The following is a 17,586-nucleotide window of genomic DNA, read 5'->3' on the forward strand; positions in this document are numbered from 1 at the left end:
GTTCAATTCCTTTTCTTCATCAATTGATATTATCATATGAATTTTCTTCTTTAGTTTGTGATATAATGGATTTCATGGATTGATTTCACATATTAAACTAACCTTGTACACCTGAAATTTATTCCACTTTGTCAGGGAATATTGTCCTTGTTATAGTCTGTTAGACTCAACTTGCTAAAATTTTGTTGAGGATTTTGTGTTTGACTGTATGAGAGATTCTGGTCTTCTAATTTTCTATATTTTCTTTATTATGCTCTCTTAGTTGAGTTTTGGTAGTAAGGTAACAGCAACCTCATAAGACAAATTGGAAAGTGCCCTACTCTTCTATATTCTGGAAGATATTATGTAAAATTAATGTTAATTCTTCTCTGAATGTTTGTTAAAACTCCAATGAAGCCATCTTAATGTGGGATTTCTTTTTGGGGGGAGATTTTAAATGATAGATTCAACTTCTTTAATAGTTATAGGCTATTTAGGCTATCTATTTCATCTTGGCTGAGTTATGATAGTCTGTGGTTTCTTAGGAATTTTAATCCCTTTCTTCTAAATTGTCAAATTATGATTGTGAAGTTGTTTACACTATTCCCTAATTATCCTTTAACAGCTGCAGAATCTGTCGTGATATTCCTTATTTCAATCCTGATATTGGTGATTTGTGATTTATTTTTTCAAAGAACCAGTTCTTTACATTCTTTTTTTAAAATATTCTTTTCCATTATGGTTTATCACAGAATATTGAATATAGTTTCCTGTCCTATACAGTAGGACCTTGTTGGTTTATCCATTTTATATATAATAGTTTGCATCTGCTAATCCCAAACTCCCACTCCATCCCTTTGCCATCACCCGCCTTCCTCTTTACAACCACAACTCTGTTCTCTATGTCTGTGAGTACGTTTCTGTTTCATAAAAGCTCATTTAGGGCTTCCCTGGTGGCGCAGTGGTTGAGAGTCCGCCTGCCGATGCAGGGGACATGGGTTCGTGCCCTGGTCCAGGAAGATCCCACATGTCGTGGAGCGGCTAGGCCCGTGAGCCATGGCCACTGAGCCTGTGCGTCTGGAGCCTGTGCTCCGCAACGGGAGACACCACAACAGTGAGAGGCCCGTGTACCACACACACACACAAAAAAGTTCATTTATGTCACATTTTAGATTCCACATATAAGTGATATCATATGGTATTTGTTTTTCTCTTTTTGGCTTACTTCACTTAGTATGATAATCACTACTTCCATCCATCTTGCTGCAAATGGTATTATTTCACTCTTTTTTATGGCTGAGTAGTAATCCATTGTATACAGGTACCACATCTTCTTTATCCATTCATCTGTCAAGGGACATTTAGGTTGTTTCCCTGTGAGTACTACTGTGAATAGTGGTGCTATGAACATAGGGGTGCATGTAACTTTTTGAATTATAGTTTTGTCTGGCTATATGTCCAGGAGTGGGATTGCTGGATCATATGGCAACTCTATTTTTAGTTATTTGAGGAACCTCCATACTGTTTTCCATAGTGGCTGTACAAACTTAACAGTCCCACCAACAGTGTAGGGTAGTTCCATTTTGTCCACACCCTTTCCAACATTTATAGTTTGTAGTCTTTTGGTGATGGCCATTCTGACCAGTGTAAGGTGATACCTCATTGCAGTTTTGAATGCATGTCTCTAATAATTAACACTGTTGGGCAAATTTTCATGTGCCTGTGGCCATTTGTATGCAAAGAACCAGCTTTTTATTTCACTTATTTTCTCTATTGTTTTCTTTTTTCCAATCTATTTCTGCTTTTTATTTTTTCTTCTTATTGTTTGTTTTGGGCTTATTTTGCTCTCTTTTTTTAACAATGGATTATCAATTTATTAAAAACGTTGATTTAAGCATCAGCAATGGTGACTTCAACCTCGACTCCTGGCTCAATACTGATGGAAATGATCTGCTTAATCTCAGAAGGACTGTGCAGGTCAATGAGTCACTTGTGGATCCTCACTTGGAACCTTCATGACAAGGAGTTTTCCTGGTAGTTATTTTCAGAGTCTTGGTAGGCGTACGAAACAGTCCTTTCACTCTGAGATTCTTTTCCTTCTCGCCTCTGATTAGGTCATCACATACCTTCTCCAAAGACTTCGTGTTGCAGCTGGTGAGGGTGATTCTAATCCGGTGAATCGCTACCTCTGGCTCCAGGGAAGTCTTTCCGCTAGGCTATGACTGCGGTGCAGCTTCCTGACTGACTTGTTCCTGGATGAGAGCAAACAGTGGTGAGTCAGGTGCAGAAGCGGGAGTCCCCGGGCTCCACTGCAGTGGTGACTGCATCTTCCTCAAAGTGCTGCTTTTTTTCTTTAATACACAAAATAATTTTGAGAAAGAAGCTATAGTAATTACGACTGTGGGATTGGTGGAGCGGTAGATACATAGATCAATGGAAAATAGTGGACAACACAGAAATAAATCTACATAAATATGCCTAATTTTTAACAAAGTAGCAAAAGGAATCCAATGTATTCATTTTCAATAAATGGTGCTGAAAGAATTGAAAATCTATTGGCAAAAAAATAAACCTCCATTTATATATTTTTTCTAGAAAAAGAGCAGGAGAAAATCTGTGGGACTTGGGACTAGGCCAAAAGTCAAGTCCTTGGGCTTGATACCAAAAGCACAAACCATAAAAGGAAATCCATAAAACAAAAATTGATACATTAGACCTTATAAAAAATTTAAAATTTTGTTCTGTAAAACTCCCTGTGCAATAGATGAAAAGAAAGAAAAATATTTACAAACTACATATCTGACAAAGAGCTAGTATCTAGAATATATAAAGAATTCTCAAAAATCAACAATAAAAAAGCAATCAAATTAGAAAATAGGCAAAAGACATTAACACTTTACTGAAGGAGATTCTGTTGCAAGTAAGTATATGAAACAATATTCAACATCATATGGCATTAGAGAAATGCAAATTAAAACCACAGTGAGGTATCACTATATACCTATCAGAATGGCTAAAATAAAAAACAGTGATACTAAATATTAGTGAGGTTGCAGAGAAACTGAATCACTCATACATTGTTGGTGAGGCTGTTAAATGGTGCAGTCAATCTACAAAATAATTTGGAATTTCCTCTTAAAACTGAAAAACAGGGGAGTTCCCTGGTCACCTAGTGGTTAGAACCCCAGGCTTTCACTGCTGTGGCCCGGGTTCAATCACTGGTCAGGGAACTGAGATTCCTGTAAGCCATGTGGTGCAGCTGAAAAAATAAATAAATACTGAAAAATGGGATTACCTTATGATTAGCAATTGTGTCTTAGGCATATATCATCCCAAAGAAACAAAAATGTATTTTCACACAGAAACTTGCACACAAATATTTGTAGCAGTTTTATTTGTATTTATTGTCCAAACCAGAAATTACTCAGATGTCCTTCAAAGGGTGAATGGTTAAAAAACTTTGACACATTCATACCATGGAATACGACTCAGCAATAAAAAGGAATTAATTACTTATATACACAAAAACTTGGATGAATACTAAGGAAAATTATGCTGAATGAAGAAAGCCAATATCATATATATATATATATATATATATATATATATGTCATAATTATAGGAATGGAGAAGAGAGTAGTGGTAGCCAAGGGTTAGAGATGGGAATTAGGGTATGTGTGGGTGGGGCTATAAAGAATTATCATGAGGGAGTGTTGAAGTGATGGTGTAAGTTGAGTATCTTGAGGTTACACATGTGGTCAAACTACTTAGAGCTATACAGAAACACGTTCTAAGGAGTGCATATATAACTGGTGAAATCTGAATACATTCTGTGGTTTGTGCCACTGTCAATTTTCTGGTTTTGATATTGTACTATAACTCTGTTATTTTTTGGAGGAAGCTGGGTAAAGGCCACATGGAATCTCTGTGTAAATTTCTTTGAAACTTCTAGTGAATTTATAGGTATTTCAAAAAAAAAAGTGTTTTTTTTTAATTAAAAAAAAAGGCATCAAGGCTTCCCTGGTGGCACAGTGGTTGAGTGTCCGCCTGCCAATGCAGGGGACACGGGTTCGAGCACTGGTCCAGGAAGATCCCACAGGCCACAGAGCAGCTAAGCCCGTGTACCACAACTACTGAGCCTGAGCTCTAGAGCCCACGTGCCACAACTACTGAAGCCAACGTGCCTAGAGCCCGTGCTCCACAGCAAGAGAAGCCACTGCAATGAGAAGCCCGTGCACTGCAACGAAGACCCAAAGCAGCCAAAAATAAATAAATAAACTTATTAAAAAAAATAATAATGGTGATATATATTTGAATCACCTTTTTTCCTAGTGGACACCCTCTGTCAAAACCATAATCCAGGCCACCACTTTTCCTAGCTGCCTGTGACTCCCTCCAATACATTCTCCATATATGTTTTCAACAGGGAAATCTTTCAAAAACCACCATCCTAGGTCACTAAAGCACACAAGCTTCTACTAAAGATGTAATTTCCCATAAAAGCCAAACTGTAAAGGGAACATTTGTTCCCACTAGACTTGGCTTAATGAGCACCCTTGGAACTACCTAAAGCCTTTATCCTCCACCCAGAAGTGATGCTACGAGAAGTGAAATTACATATAAATCAGTAGTGCCTTAAGCAATTTACAAAAGAGTCCCCAAATGTAAGTTACATAAGTATAAATAATAATATTAATATCTCCCTCATCTTGTCTTTATCTCTAGGACTGGGAGGATCAAAGCCACCTGATAAGTGCAGCTTCAAAGATCTCTCCCATTCCAGGTCTGGGAATGGGCACACTGCAACAGGCCTCTCCATCCTCAGTTTCCACACTTCATAACCAGTAAAGGCTCCAAATCACCTAAAGTGGTTGTTAGAGCCTTTCTGCATATGATACCTTTTTTTATAAAATTAATGGCACTCATTCCAATAATGGCTTCAGCAGAGAAAACCCCCTTTTCAGTGCAATGTATCCCATTGTTGTTTGATTTTCCTCCATCACTAGAAGTGCCCTAATTGTATACTTTAATGAATAAAATTGATTTCCAACAAATTTTGCTTTGAGTAGCTTTTATGTATTAAGACAGTCCTAGAAATAATTGGAGACTCTGGGAGAGGTGACAAGGATTGGGAAGCAGGGAGCTAATGGTAAAGCAGAGTTGGTAATCCTATCTCAAAATTTGGTTGGATTCCTTATGCAGTGACAGGGATAGGGGAGAATCTGAGGCCTGAGGGTAGGGTTACCCATCTGGTAGGCTATATTGGCTCTGGAATTGTTGACCAGGTCAGAGGCTAAATGACTACAAAAGTGTGATTCAAGGTTAGACCAGCAGGGAGGTGGACCCCACCACCCCAGGGAGAATCCAGCTGAGCAGCATGTGGCACTGGGCCAGTGCCAGTCAGCATCACTGAAGTGGGTCCAGATGCCATGGATAGGACTCCTGGACCAAGAAGAGGTCAGGTAGAGCTATACAGGCCCCTGCTCTGCATTGGGCGGAGGGAAGAATGTGAGAAGCAAGCCCCCAAATGTGCTGCAGCCCACAGTGGAGATGGTAGGATGAAAGAGGACTTTGACTCTGCACCTATCCACCACTCAAACTTCTATCAGGATGGCACATCATTCTCAAAAACTTTATCTCAGGGAGTGCTTTAATACCTTGTACCTGTCCAGACTAATGAGGAGGGACTCACTGATGAACACTTCTGGGAAGGAGGAATAAGGGATGCACAAAGGTGGTTTAGGAACTTCTGGCTTCCATAGATTATCCTGGAACCTCGAATGGGGCATTTAGAAGGCTCAGTTTGGAGCAAAAAGACAGCAGCAAGGGAGGTAAGGCATGGAATGATATCAACACTATTAAAAGCACTGCATCCCATCATTTTAAATAAGCAGTTCTCAACTCTGGCTGCACATTGGAATCACCTAAAGGAGCATTTAAAATTCCTAGTACCTGAGCCTCGCTCCACACAATTACTTCACAATGAGGGATGGGGCCTAGCCATTGGTAACTTTTAAAGCTCCCCTGGGATTCTGCTGTGGAGCCATTGTTCTGTTCTAGACTTCACTACTTTTAAGTATGATCCCCAAAACCACAGCACTGGTACCCTCTGGGAACCTGATAGAAATGCCAGGCCCCACCCCAGGCCTGCTGATGAGAATCTGCATTTGGATGAGATCCCCTAGGCACACTGCAGCTTGAGAAGCACTGTTCTTAGTGAACATTGAGAGCATTGGGTCTTACCCCTGGGTGCCCATTAGAATTACCTGGGAGGTACATTTATCCTGTCAGGGAAGAAAAACTTTTCCTCTACCCTTCTAGGTTCTTCTGGCTGGTCTAAGAATTAAGCTGACATGGGACAGATTAACAGGAGAAAATCAAACAAAAGTTTAACAACATTTTACATGGGAGAGACCCAAGAGAACTGAGTAACTCACCAAAATGGCCAAAACCCTCACCTTAAACACCAACCCAGCCCTACTAAACATTGACTTAGCAACTAAGTACAGTTAAGTAGGAGGATGGAAAGGGGAAGATGGTCAAGCACCTGCAGCCATGCTGGGGTGAATTGATCACCTGAGGGCCAAGTTACCTGGGCAACCAACTCCTCACCCTCAGAGGCACAGAGCTGAGGGCAGAAGAAGCCTGCAGAAGTGAAGCTGCTGAGGTTGAAGGCCTACACTTCCATCCCCACTAGTGGCTCACAGTTGAGCCTGGAAGCTGGACCTTTCAAACAAACCCCCAGGAGATGTCAATTCTCCTCACATAATGTAGAAAGGTCTAAGCAGCCTCACACCCCTGAGAGGCTATTAATGAAGGGACAGATTTCTTAACATCCAGCACAAATCTGCTGCTCTAAGCAATGGGAACTGTGAATGGGGCGGGCAGGGATAAGGAAGAACAATGTTGAACTTTACCCGAGCTCCTAGAAAACGACAATGGTTAAGAAATCCTCTCATACTTTTGTTTTCCTGGAAACCATGCAAGATGGCAGTTCTCTTGCTCTCTCTACACTCCTCCTTGACCAGCCCCTGCTTGACCTACACCCTACTCACCTGACTGATCTTCCCTCTTAGCCATAGAGCCTAATCAGTAACTGTCCATATGCTTGTTCCCCACAACCCAGCCCCCCACCCCCTAACCCCCATACTCTCTCATCCCACCCTACCTAGTGATTGTTCTAATCTTTAGATCAGAATGGCTCTACCCTGCAAGTTTATCAAAGAGGCTCTGAGGAACATGCCTTTCTGCTGTTTTTCCTGGTAACCAAAGAGCCAACCTGAAATCAATTCCCCCTATAACTGGTAATACACCCACTCCCATAGCAAGGGCTGTGACCATGTCCTGCCTGCCATCTGCCGTATACAGTAGGCTGTTGCTCGGGATCTTGCTTTGGACATGTAAGATCCCCTATCTAATAAACCATTGATGTCTCTGTTGCTGACTGTGGCCTCTTTCTTAGGTCTTGAGGCTGGGCAACTATAGAACTTGCTGGCCTGTGGGGTGCAGCAGTAGATGAAAAATGTTACCTGCCATATCTGCAAACAAAGGATACTGTGTTCATTAAGACATCAGCCACGACAGCCACTCCTGACAGTGAGCTCTAAGGAAATTCAGGATGGAGACAAAGAGGTTGCCTGCTGCCAATCCCTCAGCCACTGCAGCCACCTTCAGCTGTGCACCCTGAGGGTATTCAGGATGGAGAGAACAGGATATTGGCCCTAGATAGCTAAGGTGCATATTAAAGGAATGATTTCAATGAGCCCAGACTCATATCTTCCCAGCATAGAAAAGCACTAAATTCATTAACTTGAGGAGATTTCTGGTTTTCTTTACTTAACAGTAATCTTTTGATATCCTGACTACCTGGTTTTTGTTGCAAAACTCCGATATATCCTGGCTCTTCCCTTACGTCTTCAGCCCAGTCCCTCTGAGAGACTGTTTTCCAAGCTTTAGTTCTCAGAAAATCCTCCTTATAAAACATAATTCTCAACTTTTAGGTTGTGTATTTTTTTTCAGTCAACAATTTTGGCAACCACAAAGGGACCCAGAGCAGATCTCCCTCCTTTGCCTGAACTCTACGAGGATCTGGAGCCTGGTACAAGCAGAAGTCTCTTGGTCCTGTATACCTCCTCGGAGAGTCCAGGCATATTTGGGTGAGTCTATCCTGGTTCATGGATCTCCCATTATTTGTTGATAATCCTAAATTTTATTCAGTGGTGTTAAACTCCCCTCTGGAGGAGTAGGTTGTCCTTGAAATTTAGTTTCAAAAAGAAGTACCTGGGCTATCCTCTGTGAAAGACACTGAGAAAGATTTTGCTCAGTTTAAACACGGTGGCTTTATCCTCAGGTGAAAGACTGGGAAGACTTTGGTCATTTAAAAGAACACTGAGGGCTTCCCTGGTGGCGCAGTGGTTGAGAGTCCGCCTGCCGATGCAGGGGACACGGGTTCGTGCCCTGGTCCAGGAAGATCCCACATGCCGCGGAGCGGCTGGGCCCGTGAGCCATGGCCGCTGAGCCTGCGCGTCCGGAGCCTGTGCTCCGCAATGGGAGAGGCCACAACAGTGAGAGACCCGCATAACGCAAAAAAAAAAAAAAAAAAAAAAAAAAAAAAAAAGAACACTGAATAGGTTGGACTGGGTAATTAGGGGGAAGACTGACCCGTCATTTTTTCTTGAATTGGCTACCTTAATAGAGTTTGCTGAAATAAAACTGAAATCGTATGAGAGCTTTCAGCTCTGAAGAAGGGGACATCTCCTCTCAGCCAGCGATTGCTTCCTCAGGTAATTGAGAAACTCGCAAAAGTGGTGGAAGCAAGTTCTCATACCATGCAGCAGTCCCTATAGGGAAACCCATTCATTTTAATTAAAGCTTGCTCTGCCAGGGACATGAATAAGAACTGGCCATTCCATGATCTGAGCACCCATGGTGGTCTAAGAACTGGCCATTCCATGATCTGGGTACCCATGGTGGTCTTATAATAACAGAGGAAGAACCCAAGACACATAGAGGAGCTGAAATGACTCTGGGGTAAAATGTAGAGCAGTTAAGCTCACAAGCAGCACATTGACCCATCACATTATTCTCACAAGTGATTTTGATTTTATTTCAACAAACCAACCTCAGAATGGGGAGCAAGGCTTTCAAAACAAAAGAAAAAGGGACAACATATTGCCAGCCTCCAATACCCTGGAAAGGTTTATGTACATACAAAACTTACAAGTACTTGCTTAATTGGGAACTAAAGAAAATTTTGCCCTGAAAATGACTAAAATGGGGCTATTTTATAGTGTACACAGCTAAGTTAGAAAAAACTGTCTTGATAAAACATCTTTTCAGAATTCTGACCTTAGAGAAACAAAGTCCTTCTAGGGGGAACTTGCATTTCTCTTCCTTTATCTTTGACATGTAAATGTTCTACCTGATCTTCGGAGTTGTGTGTGTGTGTGCATGAGCCTGTGTGTATTTTGAGAATTTGGTCTCTGCCATGAAAATGGTACACATACGGTATACATTTGGCAGCCAACTGAATAGACTGGGATTCTGAGTAGTCTTTTGTGTGACTGTACCAACTCTCAGGGGCTTTTTGCCATCTTAACCTTCAATGTGTCAGCCTGTACAACAAAGTCCTTTACTTTCTTAAAGTATTTTTTGGAGTAAACTTTCCGGATCTTGTTTAGGCAGCATCTTTAACACTCTCTTGTAGGGAACCCTCTTGTGTCTCATTGGTTTGAATCACTATTAAGATATATCTCATTAATAGCCAAATGATGGATCCTTCAAACTGAAAAAACTCTAAATTGGTAAATTTCTATAGACCTCTCATTATAAACAGCTATTTTATTGGTACCTGTGAGGAAAATTAATCAAATTATATTAAATTTATATATATATAAAATGGTTAACTTAAGAACTCCCTTAGTTTAAAACAAGCAAGAAAAACCAGTTTGGGAAGCCTTATTTGTGTTCTCCTCAGCAGATCTTACAGATGCTAATAAAAACATTAGAATAATTAATGTTAATTAGGTTGATTAAAAGGAAAATAAGGAAAAAAAACTGTATAGACACTTTTTCCCAACAGGATAGAAACTTTAAAGGGACTTATTTCAAATGGATAAAGAAATCTTTAGATGGTTATTTTAAAATGGGATAAATAAAACAGATGTTAATGGGATTAAATCAAAGGTTTGATACAATACTACCTAAGGTTGGATGGGCCAAAGGGACCCCCCATTGACCTCCAACAATAAAGGGCTCCAAACAAGTCTTCTTTATTTACCCCAGTTATATATATATTTAAAAGGCTGGGGAAAAATTACAGAGATACCTGATCAATAATTACTTGGGGTGATATTTAGGCCAATTAATCAAGTTAAAGGATTGACAAAAGGGCCAGAGTACCTTGGCTCAACCCCTCCAGAACCTTTTATACAAAAATAGATGAAAAGGTCAGGATATAAAGAAAGGCTTCTAGGACTCCTTGTAAGACCAACACTTGTTGATTGGATCTGAATGGAAACTAACGTTAAAAGTATAAAAGTTGATAAAATTGAGATGAAAATTTATAAAAATTGGTATATTTAAATGGGCTTTATATAAGATAGGTGATGCTCCAAGGACAATGGTGCTTCAAGGACAAAGGACATCCCTGCCTGAAAAAGTTTCAGCGTTACACCCGCTACTGGACTCTTAATCACCCTTCCCACCATGTTGCCAAGGTTACGAAATTCCTGAGCCCACCTGGGCAACGCCTACAAAAACTGATCAATAGCACATGTTCAGGCTCAACTCTCCCAGACTACAAGGAAGTTGGCCTGCTGTTCTGGCAGTGACCCTTCCCTCTAATAAATTCTATCTTCTTTACATTCTGCCTTATGTCTGGAAATTATTTTCCAACCTGCGTTCGGACCACGACAAGATTGTTACATCACTTTTGCTTAATTATATTGTGGGATAGACATGTTTCACTGGAGAATGCTTCCCCTACTTGGTATTATAAAAGAGGGCATATGAATCTTCCCCTAGGGAAATATTAATTAAACATACTAAAGAAAACCAATAGGGTTACCTGAGCCCATATAAGATAAAGTAAAGCCGAGAGCTAATATTCGGAGGCTAATAATAATAGAGATTTTGCTCTGGGTCTAACTTGTGTACTCAGAAAGAGAGCCTTTGTTGAATGCCTTATACGAGTTTTTGAAGGCATGATAAATTAAACCCACCCTAAAGTTCTAAAACACAGAGCTCTGAAATTTCAGTTTAGTTGGAAATCTTCTCACTGATATAGAAAAACAAATTAAAGAAAATACATTTGGGCAAATCAATCTTTTAATATCATTTATGTGACAGACCAGTTCTCTGGGGAATCAAAAGCAACTGTCTTTGTCTTGCAAATCTCTACAAATCAGAAATGTAAATACAGCCCACAGTGACCTGAGACTGAACCGAATTAGCTCAATCAGGTAGAACCTGAAACCAATGGGAAAAAAGGGAAAAGGTGGCCTTTTAAACTCAAACCAGTAGAAAGCCTCCCTCAACCAAAATCTAATTCATATCCTCCTTGAGGGTTTATCAAGGACAAATACAAATCATAAAAGTCTTTTCCACAAACAGTAAAGTCAGTCATCTGAGCAAGCAAATTTAATTTATTCCAACTGTTATTTATAAAGTAGTAAGTTTAAATTGTAATACCTGATTCATAACTAAGTTTTTATTTTTAAAATTCATTTATATATGTATTTATTTTTTAGCCATGCCACATAGCTTGCGGGATCTTAGTTCCCCAACCAGGGACTGAACCCTGGCCCCAGGCAGTGAAAGAGCAGAGTCCTAACCATTGGACCACCTGGGAATTCCCCATAAAAAAGTTTTTAAAGTGAAGCTATGAGATCTCTAGTTTTGTCTGTTTATATGGCTGTGTGTACATTATATGTGATGTCTGTACCTCTGGAAAATATTATCACAATTAAATGTATAAAAGAGCTCTATTTAATTGACTTAAAAGTAAGCACTTACAAACTAAACATTTCTAAATATGAAAGAACCTGGCCAGACTAAATTTCAGGTTCACCTGATCTAGGAAATACAATATTAAATCAACATCTGGTATGCTAGCTTAAGCTAGTTTAAGCTTACTGGTTTAATCAATATAGACGTGTTTTACTTTTATTGTACCTAGGTATCCTGAATGTCAATACGTTCATGATATTTCTGTTACAGAGTTTGTCAATAACAACAACAAAATTAGCTTGGTTTGGTAATATTTTCATAGGTTATAAAATAAATGTAAATGAGATAAGAATTTTCAGGTGAGCTCTTTAGGAATACTTACGCTTTGGGTACGTCTGTCTAATCTAGTTTCTCCAGATTTTGGTAAAGAGTTTTGCTAATTGATGGGAATTCACTGAATATCTAGGTCACTTCAAATAAGATAAGATACTGGAAACTTAATTGCTAAACAGGTCTAAATTTACCTACTTTTGTCTCCTTACAAGAGGGAAACTAAAGGTATTTGGGTTTATTAGACACGTATATTGTACCTCATTGAGGAAAGAAATTATATGTTTCAGAGGTTATGGGATACTCCAATTAGAAAATGCTAGTATGACAAACAGTTTACAATTACTTGCTGCTTGTTGGTTTTTGCTAAAGATTAAGATTTTTAAGGGTTAAAATTTGTAGTATGTAATTAAAGCTACTAAAGATAATAAGGGGAACATTTCCATATACAAAGAAGTAGGATGTGTGTTTTCAGCAAAAGAAGGTATGGAAATATATTTTGTTAAGGGGAAAGAATAATTCTGTCCTAAAGCTGGTTATTTCTGGATAAAAAAAATAAGGGACAAACTAATATGGACACAAAAAAGTTGTGGAAGGTTTGCAGAAAGGGAACCCTGTAAAAGAAGTTTTGTACATAGTCAGGCTGGAATTAGACTAAATTTAATTAGGTAAATGGGCTTTGTTATTAAAAGTAGGCTGGTACAAGACTGGACTTGGTTCCTATCTCTCTGTTAAGAGAACAAAGTTTTCTTGGAATACTGCTTTTGATAACAGATTGTGTGAGTTCTTTTGCCTTTCAGTGATCTGTACTTGGTTTTCTGTTTCTTAAATCTTTTGTCACTTTGGTTAAGTGAATAAGTATTGTTCTACAGTGATCTATGATCCTTATCTGATCAAGTGTTTTGAGACCTTTTTGATATTTTTGAGAAACTTCTCAAATATCAAATTCTAACAAGTTATTTTGACCTCTAGCTAACTCTGAGGTGCTTCAAAGGAACCCTGAGACATCTCAGAGAGGAATATTAAATTAATATTATTTGGTTTATTTGGTATGTTAAATTACCTAAGAAGCATTGTCAAATGATTGGAGATGAACTTTTGGTTATATTGTATAGATAAATGTCATTAATACAGATATTCTAAAATTTACATGGAATTCTTAAAAATCTGATATGCTCTGGAATAATGTTATCAGTCACAATTCTAGTTATTATCTTCAAATGTACGTCCAAGAAATATCCAAGTTTCTTGTCAATTTCACTGTGACCAGATCTTTCACCATGTAGTCTTTTGCTGTTTATACAGTCACTGTTTTACTCTGATACTCATAAAATGAAGATATCAAAGAAAATTCATAAAAAGAACTTTTTTTTACAAATATAAGTTCTGATAACTTTTAGATCATACCACTAAACTGGGTAAAAAATTTACAAAACTCTAATGGAAAACCCGATTTCATCCAGATCATCAGGAATTAATTACATTGTACTGAATGAACTGATAAATATGATTTATAATTTTATGACTTTTTCTGAAATATACTGACTTTTTAAAATAAGATTATTTATTTGTTTATTTATTCATTTTTGGCCACGTTGGGTCTTCATTGCTGCACTTGGGCTTTCTTTAGTTGCAGCGAGTGGGGGCTGCTCTTCGTTGTGGTGTGCTGGCTTCTCATTGTGGTGGCTTCTCTTGCTGTAGATCATGGGCTCTAGGTGTGCAGGCTTCAGTAGTTGTGGCACTCAGGCTCAGTAGTTGTGTGCATGGGCTTAGTTGCTCTGCAGCATGTGGGATCTTCCCAGGCCAGGGCTCAAACCCGGGCCTCCTGCAACGGTAGGCAGATTTTTTTTTTTTTTTTTTTTTGCAGTACGTGGGCCTCTCACTGTCATGGCCTCTCCCGCTGTGGTGCACAGGCTCCGGACGCGCAGGCTCAGTGGCCATGGCTCACAGGCCCAGCCGCTCCGCGGCATGTGGGATCCTCCCGGACTGGGACATGAACCCGTGTCCCCTGCATCAGCAGGCAGACTTTCAACCACTGCGCCACCAGGGAAGCCCGCAGGCAGATTCTTAACCACTGCACCACCAGGGAAGTCCTGAAATATACTGACTTTTAATCTTTGTTTTCCAGAAAAACCTTTCCTCTTATGCTGTGACCCACACAAGTTGATAAGTACACCTTTGTAAACAAAGATAAAACATGTATCTTTTTCTCTCTACCTGATCATTCCAGAATTTGTCTTCTCCGGCTGACTCCCTTGCAGACTTGATGGTTTACTGCAACCAGATTACAACTAGTTATACTAATTATTGTTTTAATTTGTTCTCTTTGTTTCCAAATTGTTTATTCTTTGTGTCTCTCTCTGCTGCACTATGACTTTATTACTTATCCTGTCTAGTTTATAAGATTGTCTTTTGCATTACCCAATGTGTAACCAGGACTCCAGCAAAATTAATGATGGCTAAAAGTCTTGAGACTGTTGATTATATATAAAAAACTCCACATAAAGTAATTGTAATAGTGCAATTCTAGATATGGGAAGAAGCAACAAGGTAAAACATTTCCTGGATCATAATAGACTAGTAAGATAGAAGAGCCAAAGAATTTTAGATTATCAACAGGGCCTGATCCAAAAAAGATCAGCACATTGAGTGGCATATCAGCAGAATCCTTGCCTGATCTAGGAATGAGCCGTCTTGGCGCTGTGGGACAAAATTTGTCATAAAAAGCCTCCCAAATATTTGTTGAACTTATTACCAAGGGGAGGCACTGTGGATGAAAAATATTACCTGCCATGTCAGCAAAGAATGGTCATCAAGCCATCAGCCACTATAGCCACTATTGACAGTGAGCTCTAAGGGAACTCAGGATGGAGACAAGGAGGTTGCCTGCTGCCAATCCCTCAGCCACTGCAGCCACCCCTGCACCTTGAGGGGATTCAGAATGGAGAGAAGCAGGATATTAGCCCTAGATAGCGAAGATGCGTATCAAAGGAATGATTTCAATGAACCCAGACTCTTGCATCTTTCCATACATAGAAAAGCACTAAATTCATTAACTTGAGATGTCTGGTTTTCTTTAATTAACAGTAATCTTTTGATGTTCTACCTGGTGTTTGTTGCAAAACTTCTATATATCCTGGCTCTTCCTTTACCTCTTTGGCGCAGTCCTTTAGAGTGATATGAGAAGCTGTTTTCTGGGTTTAGTCCTCAGAAAATCTGCCAAATAAAATATAATTCTCAACTTTTAGGTTGTGCATTTTTTTCAGACACAGCCCGACCATCCCTTTACCATAAGACTTAGATAAGACTCACCGATGCTACCCCCAACTTGGCCAGACACAGACCCTCCAGATTCCCATTCTTTGCCTCATAAGTGATTGGCTGAACTTCTTGCCCCCAATCATCAGTAGGAACAAAATGCTTGTTAACCAAACTTTGCTTAAGATCATCTCCTTCCCTCAGGTCCCTGAAATTTTGCCCACCCTCAACTTGAACCAGCATACAGCCCCTCTTGAGAATATCCTGGCCTCAGCATAAAATATCCTCTGATACACCGTCTGATGTTGTCACTCCCCTTTATCCCATGTCCCTACCCCTGTTCTTTCTATCCTTCTCCCTATAAAAGATAAAACCCTCTTTGCCTAACCATTGAAACACAGATTTTATGGTCAGAGTGTTTTCCCTCTGCCCCACTCCCTTTCCCTTTCAATAGTACCTTTTCTTCCCTTCAATAATCCTTTCAAATAAAGTCTCTTTATAGAGAGCTGACATAAGAAATCATTTGACAGGGGAAATGGAGAAGTTAGGGGGTAGCTATTTGGACAAGTCACCCTGAGAACAGCATGAGGAAGCTCTGTCTGGGGAGGGTGAGAGGGTGAAGGATGGGAAGCAGGGTCCTAAGGACTAGCTGGGGATGATAACCTTTTGCCCAGTGTCAGCAGCAAAGAACAGGACTGAGGATCCAGAGGGTTGTGAGAGTAAGGGGGTCTGCTACCCCAGACTCAGGCCTGGATGCCATTTAAAATGCTCCCACCCCTTCTTCCCTGCTCTTCACTCCCCTAGCATGGGACACTGTTGTGAATGGGCCCAACATTGGCCAAATAATAGAGACTGTAGACTGCCTCCTACCTGCTCCCACCACTGCAAACTTTCCTCTAGTAATTAATGCCTCACTCTCCTATACCCTAGATTTCTCTCCCATAGACCAGCTCCTTCCTAGCACTCAAACATCTACCTCATCTTAAACAGTTTCCTCTTTGACTCCCAGTCCAGAGGCTGCCCTATTTCTCCACAAATAACCAAATTTATTTAAATGAGTTGTCTTCATCACTTCATTCCCTCACCTCCGAGCCAAGCCTCCCACAGAGAAAGCTGCCAGCAGACCTCACGGTTCCACAGCATCTCCCTGTAGCCACATTTGCAGGCTTGTCTGACTTGACACAACAAAGTTCCCCAGACTTGACCCTCCTCCCTGAAGCTTCTCCAGTGAGTTCATTGGTGCCACAATTTTGTTACTCCTATCTCTCTGGTTTCTCCTGAAACTTTGCTGTTTTCCCTCCTTTGCCTGGGCCTTGCTTGTGGTCTCTTTTCTTTTCTCCCCTAGCTATACTCTCTCCCAGGGTTCCAAGTATCACTTACATGCTGATGACCACTGGACTTAAATTTCCAGCTCGGCACAATCCCCTGAGTTCTAAACACATCCTCCCAGCTGCCTACCCAGCATCTCACCCTCAGAAAATGGCACCTCAATTCACATGGGAGTTGGTTGTCAGGCTTGCCTTTCCCTCACTCCCCACTCCCAAATCATCAGCAAGACTCATGGCTACTTCTTCTGAAATCTGCTGCTTCTCCTCATGCCCACTGCCGCCACTCTAGTCTAGTCCAGGCTGTGGGCATCTCTCCCTGGACTTCTATGAGCCTCTCAGCTTCCATTCATCTTCTCCAAACTGGTCACCCTGCCCCGCTTAACCGCCATAGTGATCAGGTCCCTTTCCTGCTGAAAACTTTGATGGATTTTCACTGAGTTTCAGTGATAACCTTAAGTCCTAAACATGACCTACAAGGCCCAGCATCCTATGCTGTGTGTCCCCTTCTCCCCCTTCCCTTGCTCACTGTGCCCCAGCCATCTCCTGAACTCACAGAATTCTTTTCTACCTTAGGACTTTCCTCATGCTCTTCTTACTGTTTCTGGAGCACCTGCCTTCCCATTTTCTGCTTGGTTAATGCCAACTTATGTCTAAGTCACGTCCATATATATTCAAGAAGTTCGTTCTGTTCTCCCCAGAGTACACCTGTCCTTATGATCTCTTGTCACACCTGAGCTTCTCC

The 17,586-nt window shown here is 40.4% G+C and overlaps 1 pseudogene; it reads right to left on the reverse strand.

Moving 5' to 3' along the window:
- Positions 1 to 1,869: 1,869 nt before the first annotated feature.
- Positions 1,870 to 17,586, reverse strand: part of LOC116740434 — a 63,478-nt pseudogene continuing 47,761 nt past the window's right edge.

This window comes from Phocoena sinus, chromosome 15, assembly GCF_008692025.1.
Source record: "Phocoena sinus isolate mPhoSin1 chromosome 15, mPhoSin1.pri, whole genome shotgun sequence".
In the NCBI taxonomy this organism is placed as follows: Eukaryota; Metazoa; Chordata; class Mammalia; order Artiodactyla; family Phocoenidae; genus Phocoena; species Phocoena sinus.